Below are 18,529 nucleotides of genomic sequence, written 5' to 3' on the forward strand. Positions count from 1 at the left end.
TCTAATAACCTTGGTGAGAAAATTTTGATTTTTCACAAAAAACTAATTGATTCCTACTCATTATGTTTCCCAGAAAAAAAAATCAGAAAATGCTCCAGTGATAAACCTTACATAAATAATCCCATAAAAATATTAATCCGCACGAAAATAAGCATATTTAAGAGGGGTAATTTAACTGAAGCAACTAAGTTAAGAAAGGAATTAAAAAGTCAAATTAGAAAAGCTGCCCGAGCCTATTATAAAAATAAAATTAAAGACTTGCGCCATGATAAACCAAAGAACTGGTACTCTGAAATCAAAAAACTTACCAACAAGAGTCAAGAAACATCAATATTCTTATATAAATGAACCTCCAAATACCACTAATTGTAACCTAAGCAAGTTTCTGGCTCCTTTTATTTAGAGTCTCCAATTACTCGTTTATGCACTTTCAGGCATTCCTGGTCCTTATTAACTCCCATTAGTAACTCCACTTGATGTTGTAAAAAAAATTGAAAAACTAAAACGATCAAGCATTTGCCCTTTAGATATTCCTGTTCCTCTGATTAAAGCTTTCAGTTATTACCTCTCAAAACCCCTATCCACCCTGTTTAATGAAATTACCAAATCTGAACAGTTCCCTCAATATTGGAAACAAGGCTTTATTACCCCAATCAAAAAGAAAAATGGGAAGCCTAGCTTTGATGGCATTCGTCCTATTACCCTCACCTCGATTTTTTCAAAATTTTATGAAAGTTTTCTCGCAGACTGGCTTAAGATGAAAGTCCTCCCCCTCATTGATCTTGGACAGTTTGGTAATCTCAAATCCACGTCAACCTCTCATTACTTGATCCATCTTGTTGATACCATGGGTAAATTACTTGAAAAACCTAACACTTGGCTTAATCTAATTTCTATTGATCTTCAAAAAAGCTTTCGATTTGATTAACCACAATTTACTCATAGATAAACTTATAAATGAATTCCACATTGAAAATTTCCTTGTTAAGCTCGTTGCCTCTTTTATTTCTAACAGATCTCAAGCAGTTAAATATCTAAATTGTTTCTCAGATCATCTCCCCATATTTAATGGCATTCCTCAGGGGACTATTCTAGGTCCTCTCCATTTTTCTCTTTTTATTAATAGCCTTTCCACCCTTTATGACAATAGGTGGAAATTTCTCGATGACTTGACAGTTTTAGAGATATGTCATAAAAACATCTTTAGCAACCCAATGGGCATACTCCAAGATATTGCCTGTGAGGCCTCTTCCCTTGACATGACAGTTAACCATTCTAAATCCGCAATAGTCTCAGTAAGTTTCCTGAAATCCCCTCCCCTTTTTCTTGCTCCTATTCCTCCTGAAACCTCTGTCACATCCCTTAAACTCCTTGGTGTTACAATTTCTTCCAATTTGAAATGGGATGCCCATATAAATAATATCCTACAACAAGCAAAATCCTCGCTTTCCCTCCTTAAACTTTTAAACAATTTCAGTTTCCCCCAATCACATTTACTACAAGTATACATATCTTTTGTGCGTCCCATATTAGAGTATGCTTGTCCTGTGTGGCAGCCTGGCCCTTCAAATGAAGCAACACAAAAATTGAAAATGTCCAAAAGAGCTCTAAGAACTATTTTTAAAGAGGGCAAGATACCGTATTTGCATTTGTTAAATATTTCAAACCTAGAGACCCTCGAGAGACGAAGAAATAATTTGTGCCTCCGTTTTGGTAAGTTGGCACTTTTGAACCCCCGTACTGCGAACCTTTTCCCTGAATACCATGTACCTGATAGAAATCGTCCTACACGAACTGTGTCCCAGGCTATCCCAACCTTATCTCCCATTCTTTGTACTACCTTGCGGTATAAGAAATCTTTTATCCCTTTTTTTACTGATATAATAAATAGTGGTTAATTTGTACATAAATTTTGTCTTTTCTCTTATATAATAAAAGAAACAGCTCGGTTTTCTTTATACTTCTTTTTTGTTCCCTATCCCCTTTTTATGTTGTTTTTTTAGACATTTGTTAATGTGTATATTATTTATTTTTTCAGTTTTATCAGTTTTTATCTTTTTAAATAGTTGCCATTTTGAAGTTTTTAATATAAGTGACGAAGCAATAATATAACATTCCGATATTTAATTATTTATTTATTTTTTTTTTTTCATTGTTTGCCAATTTTTTTGTTGTGGTGCTTTTGTTATGATTTTCTTGCTTGTTTGTTTTTTTATGGACTTCGAAATTCGAATTCGGCCCTTCAGGGCTTGTGATAGTAATTTCTCGAAATAAATATCTTTTATATCTTTTCTTTCTACATATTTAAAAAAAATTACAAGCAGAATCTAATCCAAAAAGGACTATAATAGATGCTAAATATAATTACTGGAATAATTTTGCAAATAATCTCTCCAGAGAAACACATGAGCCAATTATACATAAAGTCATAAGCAATATCTGTGGGAAAAAGATTTCCCCCAACCCCCTCCTGTATGAGCTTATACATAATAATACCCATTGTGACAATGATAATGAAAAAGCTAAGCTATTTGCAACTCTTTTTGTTAATAAGCTAACATCAAATAATCGAAGCAAAATGTCCCAAATTTCTATGAACTAAATTTACCAACCACGCCCAGGATCCGATTATATAAGTAGTAAATTTTAAGTCCAGGAAATTAATCGTACAAAACATAACATTATTACAAGAATTATTAGCAGCCATGGTAATATACGGCCCACATAGATAAAGATTCTCACCTTTTCACGCAAGCAGGAACTGCTAAATTGTTATAATCACGCTTGGGCATCTTCTAAGTTCCCCAATATATGGAAATGTTCCTCCCTCCTACCAATCCTAAAGAAAAATAAACCCAAAGATAACCCTGAGTCCTATCCTCCTGGGACCTGGTGTCCACGTCTGTGGACACCCCCATAAAATATTTTTTGTGCAAAGGCCTCGCCATCTAGCAAAGATTTCGTTGTTTCAACGTGCTTTTTGGACCTGGAAAGCCATCTACGATTTTTTTCAGAAATTTTCTGCGACTTTTAGTGGTGTTTTTACAAACTAGAAAAGGCTAAAATAAGGAGATGAAAAAAAGCAAATGTGAGAAAAAAGAAAAAAAAAGAAAGTGGTGAGAACGAGTTTTGAAAAAAATCAGGTGTACTCTCTTGATTGTAGACAGTGCTTATATAGTTTTAAAAGCAGTTAGTTTGATAAGTGCCATCTTTTGGAACTTGGAAAACCTCCATGTCCACGTCTGTGGACAGGCGGTTCCAATCGAGTAAAAAGCTAGGGTTGATTTTTCGTAGTTCAAATCTTGATTCTAATGGGGATAGCAGAAGCCAATGATTGTTTTATTTACTAAATTGGCAACAACCTAGCCGCCACTCACCCATAAGAAATCGCCACCCCCGTAAAGTTTCCCTACCCACCCCCATTCTGTCTCCGATACCCGTTTCTTACTTACTTTATAAAAAACTTTTAATCACGTTTTTGCAAATAAAATAAAACAAAAAAAAAAACCGTAAGTCTGCTAAAAATTAAACTATATTGTATATATTATTTTTTCATTGTTGAATATTTGTTTATTTTATTTGTTACCCTTTTTATCTTTTTATCTTATGACCTTAAAAATATTTTATAGTTATGACCTATATTTATGACTTTTGTATTTTGTGTTTTCTGACTGTTACCTGTCGTGTTTTCGTTACAGTGGTAACTATGTGTTTCTATTGTATTATTTTGTTATTGTATTTTTTTTTACTAAGAAATTCAAATTTGGTCCACTAGGGTTTGTGATAGTTCTTTTGCCAATCTCTATCTATCTATCTATCTATCTATCTATCTAGCTTTTAGTTTCAAGCTTACTGAACCTGTTCCTTTATTTTAGTTTCCCTTGATGACGCCCTTGGAATGCTCGGTGAAAGCGACCTGGACTCTCTTATTTATATGATGATGAGTAATGGATAAAAAATCATTCCTTGTCGTGTTCAGACTGTTAGGTTGAACCAGCTGTTGCAGCCATTCAATATTCAAGCAGTTATGCTGTTCTTCCAGATGTAAAAAATGAAGAATCTGATGATGAAGTACCCTTAGCAACCCGTGCCAAACTCTTGAAGGCTGACGAAGCAACAGCAACCTTGTCCTGCAGGAAGTCTCAGAGGTTCGATAATAATTATGGCACGGAAATGGGTCCCGCTCATTTCTAGGACCACGCCGATTGGAGTAGAGAACAATTGTTTTTGAACTATTACCCGGAGATCTTCTTCGAACGTATAGATGTTTGCATGAACTACAACTATCAGTTGGCCCACCACAAAATCTTGAATGTAACTCCAGACGAGCTGAAAATTTTTGCTGGCATTGTCAGCCTGATGGGGAACCTCAAGTTTCCTCGGATCCGCATGTACTGGTCTGGGAAGTTTAGGGTAGATGCCATATCACAAAAGATGACTCGAGACAGATTCTTCACAATCCGATCAAACCTTAAGTTCATTGTTGATTCAGAAATCTCAGACAGAAAAAAACAAAAATAGATTTTGGAAGGTGCAGCTGATCCTTGACAACTTCAGGAATATCTGTCTCCAGTTGCCACGTGACAGGAACTGTTCAATTGACGAATAGATGATACTTTTTCAGGGCATGTCAAATCTCAAACACCATGTACCTAACAAGCCCTATCCGGTTGGATTAAAGAATTTTGTCCTCGTCAGCTCCTCGGGGCTGATACTTGACTTCCAAATCTACCAGGGAGCCACCACCCTGGGAGAACAGCTGGTAGCACATGGCTTGTCAGCTGGGATCGTACTGCGCTTGTCTGAGACCCTACCAGAAGGTACATACCTCTATTTTGACCGATTCTTCTCGTCTGTTAAGCTCCTCGACATGCTGGCTGAAAGAAAAATAAATGCGACCGGAACTATCATGAAGAACCGTTTAAGTGCCATCAGCCCAGCGCTTTTTACCGAAACAGAAAGGAAAAGAAAGGGCAGAAAAACCTCTGTCATGTCTGTGTGTTCAGATAGAAAAGTAGCTGTGAACCCAGTGGTATGATGACACAGTGGTTCTCCTGTCTTCAAACTGCAAAGGTATAGAAGAGGAGACAGAGGTCAAACGGTATGACAAGCGCCAGGGGTCTTACGTGCAGGTCAAATGTCCACAAGTAGTCTCCGACTACAACACCTACCTGGGTGGGGTCGACCTTGTGGACCGCATGGTCAGCTATTACCGATTTGAGACGCGTACTAAAAAATGGACTGTGCGTCTGTTTCATCATTTTCTGGATGCTGCACTAGCCAATGCATTTCATGAGCTGAAGGGCCATGGCCCAGAAGTTTCTGGTGATCTCAAACAGCTCATTGATTTTTGTTTCAACGTGGCCAAGTTTTTGCTCAATTCAGGAAGCTCGGATTCACGAGGTCAAGAAAATAGCAACGAAGAGCCGTTAGAAACTCAACACCGTGTTTTGAGTGTGAAAAAGAGGCCAATCCCTCCACCATATGCCAGAGCTGCACTGCATCTACCAGAATTTTGTGACTTGGCGAATGCAGCCCGATGCAGAAGGCCTGGATGCTGCAAAAGGTCAAGATGGATGTGCTCGTAGTGTAAAATCATTCTCTGCTTGAAACGAGACAACAACTGCTTCAAGATATTTCATGAAGAGTAATGTTTTGTTTTCAACGTTTTGACAAATCTCTTTTAATAGACGAAACAGATTTTTACTATACACTTAGCTCGATTGGGTCGCACTGGCCACACCTGTGGAAATCCACCAGAGGGTGGGTGGGGGGCTCAACTTTTTTTTTTAGTTGATCAATGGTCAAAATGATTTTTTTTTAAGTCAACTACAAAGAAATGAACATAATCAGAAAAGTATTTCTATGGTCAGGTCTCAGGAGGCTATAGACCCATAATGATTACTCTTGTGATGGGGAAAATAATGGAGGAAATGATCTATTACAGATTCCTCTGGTTTGTTGAAAAAAATAATATGATCCCTCACACTCAAACTGGATTCAGGAAACAGCAATCCTCAATAGATGCTTTCATTTTGCTAACAAATGCAATAAATGAATCATTCTCAAAAAATAATGTTCTAGTTGCAGCTTTCCTATATTTTGAAGGGGCATATGACAATGTGAACCACCAAATCCTTTTAAATAAACTTGCAAACCTTGGATTACTCCCCAAGCTAGTATCTTTAATAAAATCCTTCATAGAAGTGCGAAGTTTCATTGTTTGTGTTGGTTCAGCCTCTTCACCCCAAAAGACAACAACCAAAAGCCCACCTCAGGGAGCAGTCCTCAGTTGCCTCCTGTTTGCCCTATATCTCTGGGACATGAACCTACCCCACACGAATCTACAATATGCTGACGATCTGGTGCTATGGTCATCTGGCAACACCTTTGAGATAGCACATTCAAATCTGCAAAAGTCACTTTTCCAATTTGAAAAATTCTCTCAACATTCAGATTTACCCATTGCACCTACTAATTCAAAAGTAATCCAATTTTACTAAAAGTGTAACCATGTTAATGCAAAACTAACTCTAAATAAAACAACTATTCCAGAAAATAATCATATTAATTACCTAGGTCTCATGCCTGACCAAAAACTTAATTTCCACCTCCACATTTCAAACACAATAAAATGCTATAGAAAATCAAATATACCAAAAAGACTTCTTTCCACACCCTGGGACTGTAAAGAGAAAACCTTACTCCAGTCTTATAAATCACATATAAGACCCCATATTGACTATAGGCTCATCGTATATGGTGCATGTGCAAAGACCCAGATGCATAAAATTGAAACAACACAAAATGATATGATGCGTCTCATATTTGGTCTTAGGAAACCCACAAGCACCAAGTTTCTGCTTATGCAGAGTGGCTTAACAGCAATAAGGGAGAAACGTAGCTTTCTCTTGACAAAACATCTTACAAAAATTGAATCAAATAGCTCACACGCCCTACATAATTGGTTAAGAAATCCAGCCATGTATAGAGGCATTGCAGATGAGTATGCCAACATTCAGAAGAAGTTCCCCATACCAGCAAAGTCTATTACACCCACTTTCCCCAAATCCCCTCCATGAAATTGGTCAAGTCCCATAATAAATACTTATTTCTCAAAGTGGAATAAAGATTTAACCCCCATTGCTTTTGTCCAGAAAAAATTTGCTGAACTTCCTACAATTACCTATAAAAACCCCTTCTAAATATTTGTTGATGGGTCAAAAATGAATGAGAAGGTAGCAAGTGGTGCTTTCCTTCCTCACCTGAAAATTGCAATGGGCTAGAGATTATATAATAACTTATCTATAATGTCTGCTGAGTTAAATGCCATAATCATGGCATTAGAACACCTTAAGGAAAACCAACCTTTGATTGCAAACTCAAGTAATATTATTGTTTATTCCGACTCTTTATCAAGCCTTGAGTTGCTGGCTTCAGCTCCTCAGTATAAGTTGGACATTGACACTTATCATTGTCTCAGTATTATAGATAATCTTGCTTCAAGTGGCATAAAAACTTATTTTCAGTATAATCCTAGCCACTCTGGCATAACTGGTAATCATCAGGTTGATGAAATAGTATAAAATGCTATAAATATTGACCAGCCAAGTGGGAGACCAATCCCGATCAGAAAAATTTACCAATGGAGGCTATCAGATATTAATTTTAATAAGATTAATCCTATCCCTTCCTCCTTTCCCAATAAGTATCTTTCTAAAATTTATCATAGAATCCGTTCTGGAACAAATGGACTAAATTTTGTTGCATTCTCATATAAGTTTTCTAATTCAACTGGTTAAATTCCCCTGTCCCCTCTTTGCAGGCATTGCAATATGAATAATGAAACAATTGGCCATAGCCTATTTGAATGTAATATGCTGACGTCTGCACAACATACTTTGCTTTGCAAACTGTTAAAATGCTTCAAACACCACAAAATCTCACTATCAGCCAAGAGCCTAGTCAACTATACCTGCACACAGAGCATAGAAATCGACGTCTATCATCTCATAATTGAAGTCCTAGAGTCGAAAGATCTACTGAAAGATATCTGAAAATATCATGAGGCAATCAAGCCAGTAGTTCTGTAGCCCACAGAGTGAAGCAAAAGGAAAAGGGCTAGACAGTATCACTGAAAAGCTTGCCTGCTGTTAAATAGAAGAAGAAGAAGAAGTTAGTAAAAAGAAGAAGTCCTATTCGGAGAATAGGACAATGATAACTTCAGGTGCTAATGCAACTTTAAATGATGGTAATGATGGGTTTACTGAGGTCCCCTCTAGAAACTCTAAAAAAAGGAAAAAAAATCTCCCCAAGCAACAGATTTTCCTCCCTCTCTGCTTTGAGTTTCCTCTCCCCAAGCGTAGAACTTTACCCTAAAATTAAAACCCCACGCCCCTTTGAAATAAAATTATAACTGCAATAAGAGTTTCAATTTTTAAGTTGCTAAAATCAATGTTCTCTCTTAACATTAACCGTGATGGATCTCTTCTAATAGCTGTAGAAGATCAGAAATCAGTATATACAATAATTAGCCTAAAATCCCTTTTGAATACCCCAATTATTGCATCTAATTGGAACCCAATACAATCACCAACAAAAATAGTAGTTTATAATGTTCCCCCAGAGATATCTACTCAGGAGTTAAAAGAAGGCCTCTCAGATAGGGCTGGAAACACAATCCCAGTTGAGGATGTTACCCAACTTGGAAAACCTTACTCTAATGGCCTAAAAACAAGTAGATCCTTCTTATTCACACTGAAGGATAAAATTGATATCCCAGAAAAATTATTCCTATTTGGGCAAATCAAACCACACAAGGAATACAAACCTAAGCCTATTCAGTGTCAGAAGTGTTTCAAACTGGGACACACGACAAACAAATGCAATGGAATTCTCCAAGAGTGTAGTAATTGTAAATCTTTCCATCCTAAAGAGCTGACAACTTGCAACAACACTCAGCCTACATGCATCAATTGCAAAGGCCCACATGAATCTACAAATAAATCATTATGCCCTGCATACAAGAAAAGAGCTCTAACACTCCAAATATCAACAGAGAAGGCCATCCCATACCCCTTTGCAGCAATGGAAGCGAATGCTGCCCAACAATACCAAATAAAGCCTGTAATGAAACCAACCAAAACCCCCAAGTCAAACGCCCCCAATGCATCAAGCACCCCATATAAAAACCATCTTCTAAATCCCCTAGCTCAAATCCCTATCAGAAGGAATCACCAAGCCAACAAGCCCCCTTGTCTGGTGAGATGAGGTCAGCCTGGCCCCCCCTCCCAAAAAGAAACAAACCAGAAACACTACCAGGAATCAATCCCTTGACCAACAAACAGGATGCACTACCAACAATGCAATCCCCAAATATATGCTTATTCATTCTAAAGTATAATGCAGTTCAGGCCATGAACATGCATCAACTACAGAAAACAAAAATTATTTCAGAATTGGCAAAAATCTACATCCCAGATGATATGCTCATTCAAGCAAAAAATATCTTGCTTTACTTTTAACAAAGCTGAACATTGATACACAGTCATATGAAGAATAAATCAACAACACAAAATTTATCAATACTCTAATGGAATGTAAGATCGCTCACAGAAAATAAGCTAAATGAACTAATATCATTTATGAATAATAATTCCATTAATATTGCTTGCCTCCAAGCAACCCAAAATCAACAAATTAAGTCTCCGGGATATACTATCCTGAGAAAGGATAGATCTTCAGAGAGAAAAGGAGGTGGTGTAGCTTTATTAGTTAATAATAATATAAAATTTTTTGGCATCAATTTTCCAGATTTTGAAAATGATGTTGATGTAATTGGTATAAGTGTTTGGCTGAACAATTTAAAAACCTACATAATAAGCTTTCATAACCCTAATGGCCAAACTACAGATGCCAAGGATTTCTTTAATTATATAAATAATTCTAATATGTTAAAAAATATCATTATTTGTGGTGATTTCAATGCTCACAGCCTTTTGTGGGGGAATAAACCAGCAAATAAAGCTGGTAAATTTATTGAGGATATGACTTCAAATAATAATGAATTAGCTGTTGCTACCCCTCCAAACCTGAATACATATTTCATCCCCAAAAGTGGCAGATTCTCTACAATTGACCTACAACTTGTGTAATTAAATTTTTTGAACAAAATTTACATAAATAAAATTGATAGTCTATGTACAGACCACTTTGCTATAGTTTGCTTCCTAAATGAACCTGCTGAAACTTTATCTCATACCTCCAAATATATCAACACTAAAGCAAATTGGTCTATGTTCTAAAATAAGCTAAATGATGAAATTACAAGTTTCACCCAAAGTGTATGCATTTCTAACACAACAGTTGACACACTTGCTGAAGCCTTGACATCTTTACTAATAAATACAGCTAATCATGCTATACCCAGGACAACACCTAAGAAAACATTCCCTAAACAAATTCCTAAAGCATGGTGGACAAATGACTGCCTAAATAAATGGAGGATAAAAAAGGCAGCTAGGACAGAATTCATAAAAAAAAAACACCTACTATATATTTAAAAAAATTACAAGCAGAATCTAATCTAAAAAAGACTATAATAGATGCTAAATATAAATACTGGAATAATTTTGCAAATAATCTCTCCAGAGAAACGCATGAGCCAATTATACATAAAGTCATAAGCCACATATGTGGGAAAAAGACTTCCCCCAACCCACTCCTGTATGAGCTTATACATAATAATACCCATTTATAACTTATATAGGCCTAGTCAGTGAGTTACACATATTTATAAGTAGTAGGTTAAATATGTCACTGAGTTATGGCCTTTACAAAAAAAAAGTGATCCGTTTATCTGGCCTCCCCCAGGCCATTCAGCGTGTCCACAGGTGGCGATAGGGGAATGCTCTACAGATATGTAGGGTACCTCCATAGGAGGAACGGAACAAGGGGGGACCTTGTCCCTGGTGGTCCATAATAGAATCTGGGGCACCCTCGCCCGGGGTCATAAATACAGGCGGAGGAGGAAGAAGGCCCCTCAAATGTACACTCAAAAGGGCCGACTGGTTTGTCCACAAGTTCCATGAGTTGCAAACCTTCTCCCAGCAATGGGTTAAATTGCATGGTGATGCAGAACACCATCGCGGGAGGATCCTCTATAAGAGGACAACCGTGGCAGGGCGTAAGATCCAGATCTATGGACAACGGCCTCTGCAAAGGGCTGCCTCGACCCTTTCGGGGTACCTGCAAGACTGGGGACCTTGCGGTCAACTCTATTCCCACTTGAGGAGTGGCGCCCCTCGAGGAAATTGTAGCCTAGTAAACGACACAGCATTCGCACGGGATTATGACTAATGGACAATTCTTCTGGGATTGGTATGTTTTGAGGGGCGTCTTTGGGCTGAAAAACCTCTTCCTAGCTAATTTATCTATTACGGGTAGCATAGTAGCATAATGCCCCCGTAGTAGCATAATATTTGTGGGCATGAATATATACTGAGTCGGAGGTAATAGGCTTGAGATTGTCTGTGCAGGATTTCGACTCTTGTTGATAGAAGAGCATCGACAAGTGCTGAAAACCATGTTGTGGCCAAGATGGGCCCAGGATTACACAAAGCCTCCATTGATGGAGGTCCCAGGGACTTCTTGCATTCCGGTTCTAGGCCAGCTTAAGCACTTCGGTGTAGACTTGAGAAGATATGTGATCCCTGTCCTGCACTGGTATCCAGGATCATTGCTTTTCCTGAAGCGAAAAAAATTTCAATGATTTAAAGAACATGCAAATTGGAACTTGGAATGTTACGACATTAAAAAACGACTATCGTATCGACATTTTGACTGACGAATTCAGACGATTCAAACTGAATTTTATTAGGAGTTTCAGAAACTCATATCCAAGGGGTTGGAAGCAGGAAATTAGGCGATATAGAATTTGTTCACTCAGACAGGAAGGATGGGGTACATAGACAGAGAGAAAGGCTCATGATGAACAAGGAAGCTGCTAAGTCTTGTTTATGCTGGGAAGGTATTAATAATAGAATACTAATTGCTTATTTTATGACTAAAAAGTTCAGAGTATCAGTTATAGTAGTATACGCCCCTGTAGAACCGACTAATGGAGATACTAGTGACTCAGATGAATTTTACTTACAGTTACAGGAGCAAATAGAAAAGGTCCCAGGTAGAAATATGATGTTATTACTGGGAGATTTTAACGCCCAGGTTGGAAGAAATAAGGATAGATGGTATCCCACGCTTAGGTAAATTTGGTGTAGGAAAAGAAAACAGTAATGGATACAGACTTTTGCAATTTTGTAGGTATAACAATCTAGTTATATTCAATACGGTGTTTTTTCATAAAATGGATCATAGGTTAACATGGTATTCACGTGATGGTAAGACAGCGAACCTTATTGATTATGTTATAGTAAACTGAAGACCGGCAGGATCAATACAAGATACTAGGGTATATAGGAGTGCTGTTATTGATGTTAAAAGTAAATATCACTATCTAGTAGTGTCAAGGGCTAATTTAAAACTGAAATAACGGAAGGTTAATTACTTCCCGAGAAGTTATGATGTTAGTAGACTCCAGGATGAGAATTTGAGAGAAACTATCCAGGAACAGTTTAATACTAAACTTAAGAGTTTAAAATTTGACAATGTGGAAGCTGGTTGGAACAATTTTAGCAAAATAATTTGTGAAGTTGCTGAAGGTGTCTTAGGGAAGAAAGCTAGGACTGCAGCTAAGAATATTAGTGAAAAAGTTTTATGCTTAATAGAAAGGAGAAAGGATTTGTACAAGAATTATCTGAGTGATAGATCGCATGAAAACAAAAGAAATGTAAAGAAAGTGGAGAAAGCATTGAAATATGAACTAAGGAGGTGTGAAGTGGAGGCCATGGATAAAATTGCCGAGGATTTAGAAGATGCAGCTAGACGGCATAATAGTAAAATATTGTACTGGCACGTTAACAAATTGAGAGGTAGTAGTCAATCAGGACTTGTCCCAGTTAAAGATAGGAATGGTGTGGCAATTAGCGATAATGAAAAAACTAAAGGAAGAGTGGCCGAACATTTTGAGAACTTGCTAAACCAAGATAGAGGTGCAAGAAAATATAGAGAGGAAAATGAAAAAGTTTTTGATACCTTGGATGTGAAGGAAGATTTGTTTTGTGAGGAGGAATTAGCAACAGTACTAAAAGGATAAAAGAATAATAAGGCTCCGGGTGCTGATAGGGTAGTAAATGAGTTTCTTAAATATGGTGGCTCTGAGGTTAGAAATAAGTTACTGAAGATTATGAATATGATTTTTGAAAAAGGGGAAGTAGCTAACGATTTTAGGAAAACCTTAATTAAGCCACTTTATAAGAAAGGTGATAAAAGTGAGTGTGGTAATTATCGAGGCATTAGTCTGGTCTCTGTAGGTAGCAAATTGCTTAGTAATATGATACTTCTTAGACTGAGAGATGCCGTAGACAAAGTTTTAAGAGAAGAGCAGTGCGGTTTTAGAAAAGGTAGAGGATGTGTTGACCAAATTTTCACTCTTAGGTTAATAATTGAGAAGTGCCTAAGTTTTCAAACACCTTTGGTCCTCAGTTTTACAGATTATGAGCAAGCGTTCGATTCTGTTGATAGAGGAGCTTTAGTAAAGGATTTATCCTTGTATGGTACACCAGATAAATACATTAAAGTGATTAGTGCTATGTACGAGAATAACACTGCTGCGGTTAAGGTAGGAACTGAGGTTAGCAGCTGGTTTTGTATTAAATCAGGAGTTAAGCAGGGTTGTGTTCTATTCCCCTTTATATGGATTATTTTTATGGACTTTGTTTTAAGGAGCACAGGAAAAGCAATGGGAGACCACGGAATCAAATGGGGAGGAAAAAGTCTCCTGGACTTGGATTATGCTGATGATTTAAGCATCCTAGATGAAAGTGTGAGCAAAATGAATGAAGTTTTAGAGGTTTTGCGAGTTCAGGGTGCTAGTATTGGTTTGAAAATTAATATAAGGAAGACTAAGTCACTAGTCGCAGCTTCACTTACCTTGGTAGTATTATTAATAAAGATGGTGAGACCAGTGAAGATGTTAAAAGTGTTTTTTCCCAGTTGAAAAAAGTTTGTAAGAAAAGGAAGATAGGTATGCAAACCAAGATTAGAATCTTATAAGCAAAAGTGATGACAGTGATCAAATATGGCTCTCAAGCAAGGCCGCTCCGAAAATCGGATGAATATTTTCTAGATGTTTCCCAGAGAAATTGCTTAAGGATTGTTCTGGGTACCCGGCTGACTGACCGTATTTCAAACAATAGGCTATACGAAAAATGTGGTTCAATACCGCTTTCTAGGTCTATAATGAAAGAAAGGTTGAGGTGGTTAGGGCATGTTGTGCGGATGAAGGATGACAGATTGCCGAAGATTGTTCTTTTCGGCCAACCATCTAGGGCTAAACGGAAGGCAGGTCGTCCCCGTCTGGGGTGGGAGAACGTCAAAAAAAAAGATCTAAAGGAAATGGGAACTTCGTGGGAGGGTGTAAAAAGGGAGGCTTTGAATAGATTGGGGTGGAGGAGGAGCCTGCGTAACTGTGTTGGGCTCAGGCGGCATGGTGCTGCGGTGACTTGTTACTAGTAGTAGTAGTATGACAATGATAATGAAAAGGCTAACCTATTTGCAACTCTTTTTGTTAATAAGCTAACATCAAATAATCAAAGCAAACTGTCCACAATTCCTATGAGCCCAAGTTACCAACCACGCCCAGGATCCGAGTACATAACTAATCCATTTTCAATCCAGGAATTAAATAATGCAATACATCATATTAGGACCAAAACTAGCAGCAGCTATGACAATATACACCCTACATGGATAAAGAATCTCACACCTTCATATAAACAAGAACTGCTAAACTGTTATAATCACGCTTGGGCATCTTCTAGGTTCCCAAATATATGGAAATGTTCGTCCCTCCTACCAATCCTAAAGAAAAATAAACCAAAAGAAAACCCTGAGTCTTATAGGCCCATAATGATTACACCTGTGATGGGGAAAATAATGGAGAAAATGATTTATCACAGACTCCTCTGGTTTGTTGAGAAAAATAACATGATCCCACACACTCAAACTGGATTCAGGAAATACCACTCCTCAACAGAAGCTTTCATTTTGCTAACAAATGCAATAAATGAATCTTTCTCAAAAACTAAAATCCTAGTGGCAGCTTTCCTAGATTTTGAAGGGGCATATGACAATGTGAACCACCAAATCATTTTAAATAAACTTGCAAACCTTGGAGTACCCCTAAGCTAGTATCTTTTATTAAATCCTTCATAGAAGAGCGAAGTTTCATTGTTTGTGTTGGTTCAGCCTCTTCACCCCAAAAGACAATATCCAAAGGCCTACCTCAGGGAGTAGTCCTCAGTTGCCTCCTATTTGCCCTATATCTCTGGGATATGAACCTACCCCACACGAATCTGCAATATGCTGATGGTCTGGTGCTATGGTCATCTGGCAACACCTTTTAGATAGCAAAGTCAAGTCTGCAGAAGTCACTTTTCCAGTGTGAAAAATTTTCTCAACATTCAGATTTACCCATTGCACCTACCAAGTCAAAAATAATCCAATTTCACCGGAAGCGAAACCATGTTAATGCAAAACTAACTCTAAATAAAACAACTATTCCAGAAGATAATCATATTAATTACCTAGGTCTCATGCTTGACCAAAAACTTAATTTCCACCTCCACATTTCAAACACAATGAAAAAATGCTATAGAAAAACAATTATACTAAAAAGACGTCTTTCCACACCCTGGGGTTGTAAGGAGAAAACCTTACTCCAGTTTTATAAATCACATATAAGACCCCATATTGACTATGGGCTCATTGTCTATGGTGCATGTGCAAGACCCAGATGCAAAAAATTGAAACAATACAAAACAATATAATACGTCTCATATTTGGTCTTAGGAAACCCACAAGCACCAAGTTTCTGCTTATGGAGAGTGGATTAACAACAATAAGGGAGAGACGTAGCTTTCTCTTGACAAAACATCTTACAAAAATTGAATCAAATAGCTCACACACATTACATAATTGGTTAAGAAATCCAGCCATGTATAGAGGTATTGCAGATGAGTATGCCAATACTCAAAAGAAGTTCCCTGTACCAGCAAAGTTTATTGCACCTACTTTCCCCCAATCCTCTCCATGGAATTGGTCATTTCCCATAATAAATACTGAGTTTTCAAAATGGAATAAAGATTTAACCCCCATTGATTTTGTCCAGAAAACAATTGTAGAACTTAATACAATTACCTATAAAAATCACTTCCAAATGTTTGTTGATGGGTCAAAAATTAATGAGAAAGTCTGCAAGGAGTGTTTTCCTTCCTCACCTGAACATTGCAATGGGATAGAGATTATTTAATAATTTATCTATAATGTCTGTTGAGTTAAATGCCATAATCATGGCATTAGAACACCTTAAGTAAAACCAACCTTTGATTGCAAATTCGAAAAATATTATCATCTATTCCGACTCTCTATCAAGCCTTGAGTTGCTTGCTTCAGCTCCCCAATATAAGTTGGACATTGACACTTATCATTGTCTCAGTATTATTGATAATCTTGCCTCAAGTGGCATAAAAACTTATTTTCAGTATATTCCTAACCACTCTGGCATAAGTGGTAATCATAAGGTTGATGAAATAGCAAAAAATGCTATAAATATTGACCAGTCAAGTGGGAGACCAACCCCAATTAGAGATAATTACCGATGGAGGCTATCAGATATTAATTTGAATAAGATTAATACTATCCTTTCCCCTTTCCCAATAAGTATCTTTCTAAAATTTATCATAGAATTCGTATCTGGAACAAATGGACTAAATTTCCTTGCATTCTCATATAAGCTTTCTAATTCAAGTGGTTCAATTCCCCTGTCCCCTCTTTGCAGGCATTGTAATATGAATAATGAAACAATTGACCATTGCCTATTTGAATGTAATATGCTGACGTCTGCACAACATACCTTGATTTCTAAACTGTTAAAATACTTTAAACACCACAAAATCTCACTATCAGCCAAGAGCCTAGCCAACTATACCTGCAAACATAGCACAGAAATCGATATCTATCATCTTATATTCAAACTCCTTGAGTCAAAAGATCTACTGAAAGATATCTGGGAATATCTAATAAATAAGAGACAACCAAGATAGTAGCTCTGTAGCCTACAGAGTGAAGCAAAAAGAAGAGGGCTAAATAGTACCAACTGAATAGCCTGCCTGCTGTGAATTAGAAGAAGAAGAAGACGTTTCTTGAATCCAGTTTGAGTGTGTGGAAATAACATGATCCCACACACTCAAACTGGATTCAGGAAATACCACTCCTCAACAGATGCTTTCATTTTGCTAACAAATGCAATAAATGAATCTTTCTAAAAAAATAATATCCTAGTGGCAGCTTTCCTAGATTTTGAAGGAGCATATGACAATATGAACCACCAAATCCTTTTAAATAAACTCGCAAACATTGGAGTACCTCCTAAGCTAGTATCCTTTATTAAATCCTTCATATAAGTGCAAAGTTTCATTGTTTGTGTTGGTTAAGCCTCTTCACCCCAAAAGACAATATCCAAAGGCCTAGCTCAGGGAGCAGTCCTCAGTTGCCTCCTATTTGCCCTATATCTCTGGGACATGAACCTACCCCACACGAATCTACAATATGCTGATGATCTGGTGCTATGGTCATCTGGCAACACCTTTCAGATAGCACAGTCAAATCTGCAAAAGTCACTTTTCCAGTTTGAAAAATTCTCTCAACATTCAGATTTACCCATTGCACCCACCAAGTTAGAAATAATCCAATTTCACAGGAAGCGAAACCATGTTAATGCAAAACTAACTCTAAATAAAACAACTATTCCAGAAAATAATAATATTAATTACCTAGGTCTCATGCTTGACCAAAAACTTAATTTCCACCTTCATATTTCAAACACAATAAAAAAATGTTATAGAAAAGCAAATATACTAAAAAGACTTCTTTCCACACCCTGGGGTTGTAAGGAGAAAATCTTACTCCAGTTTTATAAATCATATATAAGACCCCATATTGACTATGGGTTCATTGTCTACGGTGCATGTGCAAAGACTCAGATGCAAAAAATTGAAACAACACAAAATGATATAATACGTCTCATATTTGGTCTTAGGAAACCCACAAGCACCAAGTTTCTGCTTATGGAGAGTGGATTAACAACAATAAGGGAGAGACGTAGCTTTCTGTTGATAAAACATCTTACAAAAATTGAATCAAATAGCTCACACACATTACATAATTGGTTAAGAAATCCAGCCATGTATAGAGGTATTGCAGATGAGTATGCCAATATTCAAAAGAAGTTCCCTGTACCTGCAAAGTCTATTGCACCTACTTTCCCCCAATCCCCTCCATGGAATTTGTCATTTCCAATAATAAATACTGAATTTTAAAAATGGAATAAAGATTTAACCCCCATTGCTTT

The sequence above is a fragment of the Artemia sp. Qi Xiang Cuo genome, chromosome 10, assembly GCF_049724085.1.
Source record: "Artemia sp. Qi Xiang Cuo chromosome 10, ASM4972408v1, whole genome shotgun sequence".
In the NCBI taxonomy this organism is placed as follows: domain Eukaryota; kingdom Metazoa; phylum Arthropoda; class Branchiopoda; order Anostraca; family Artemiidae; genus Artemia; species Artemia sp. Qi Xiang Cuo.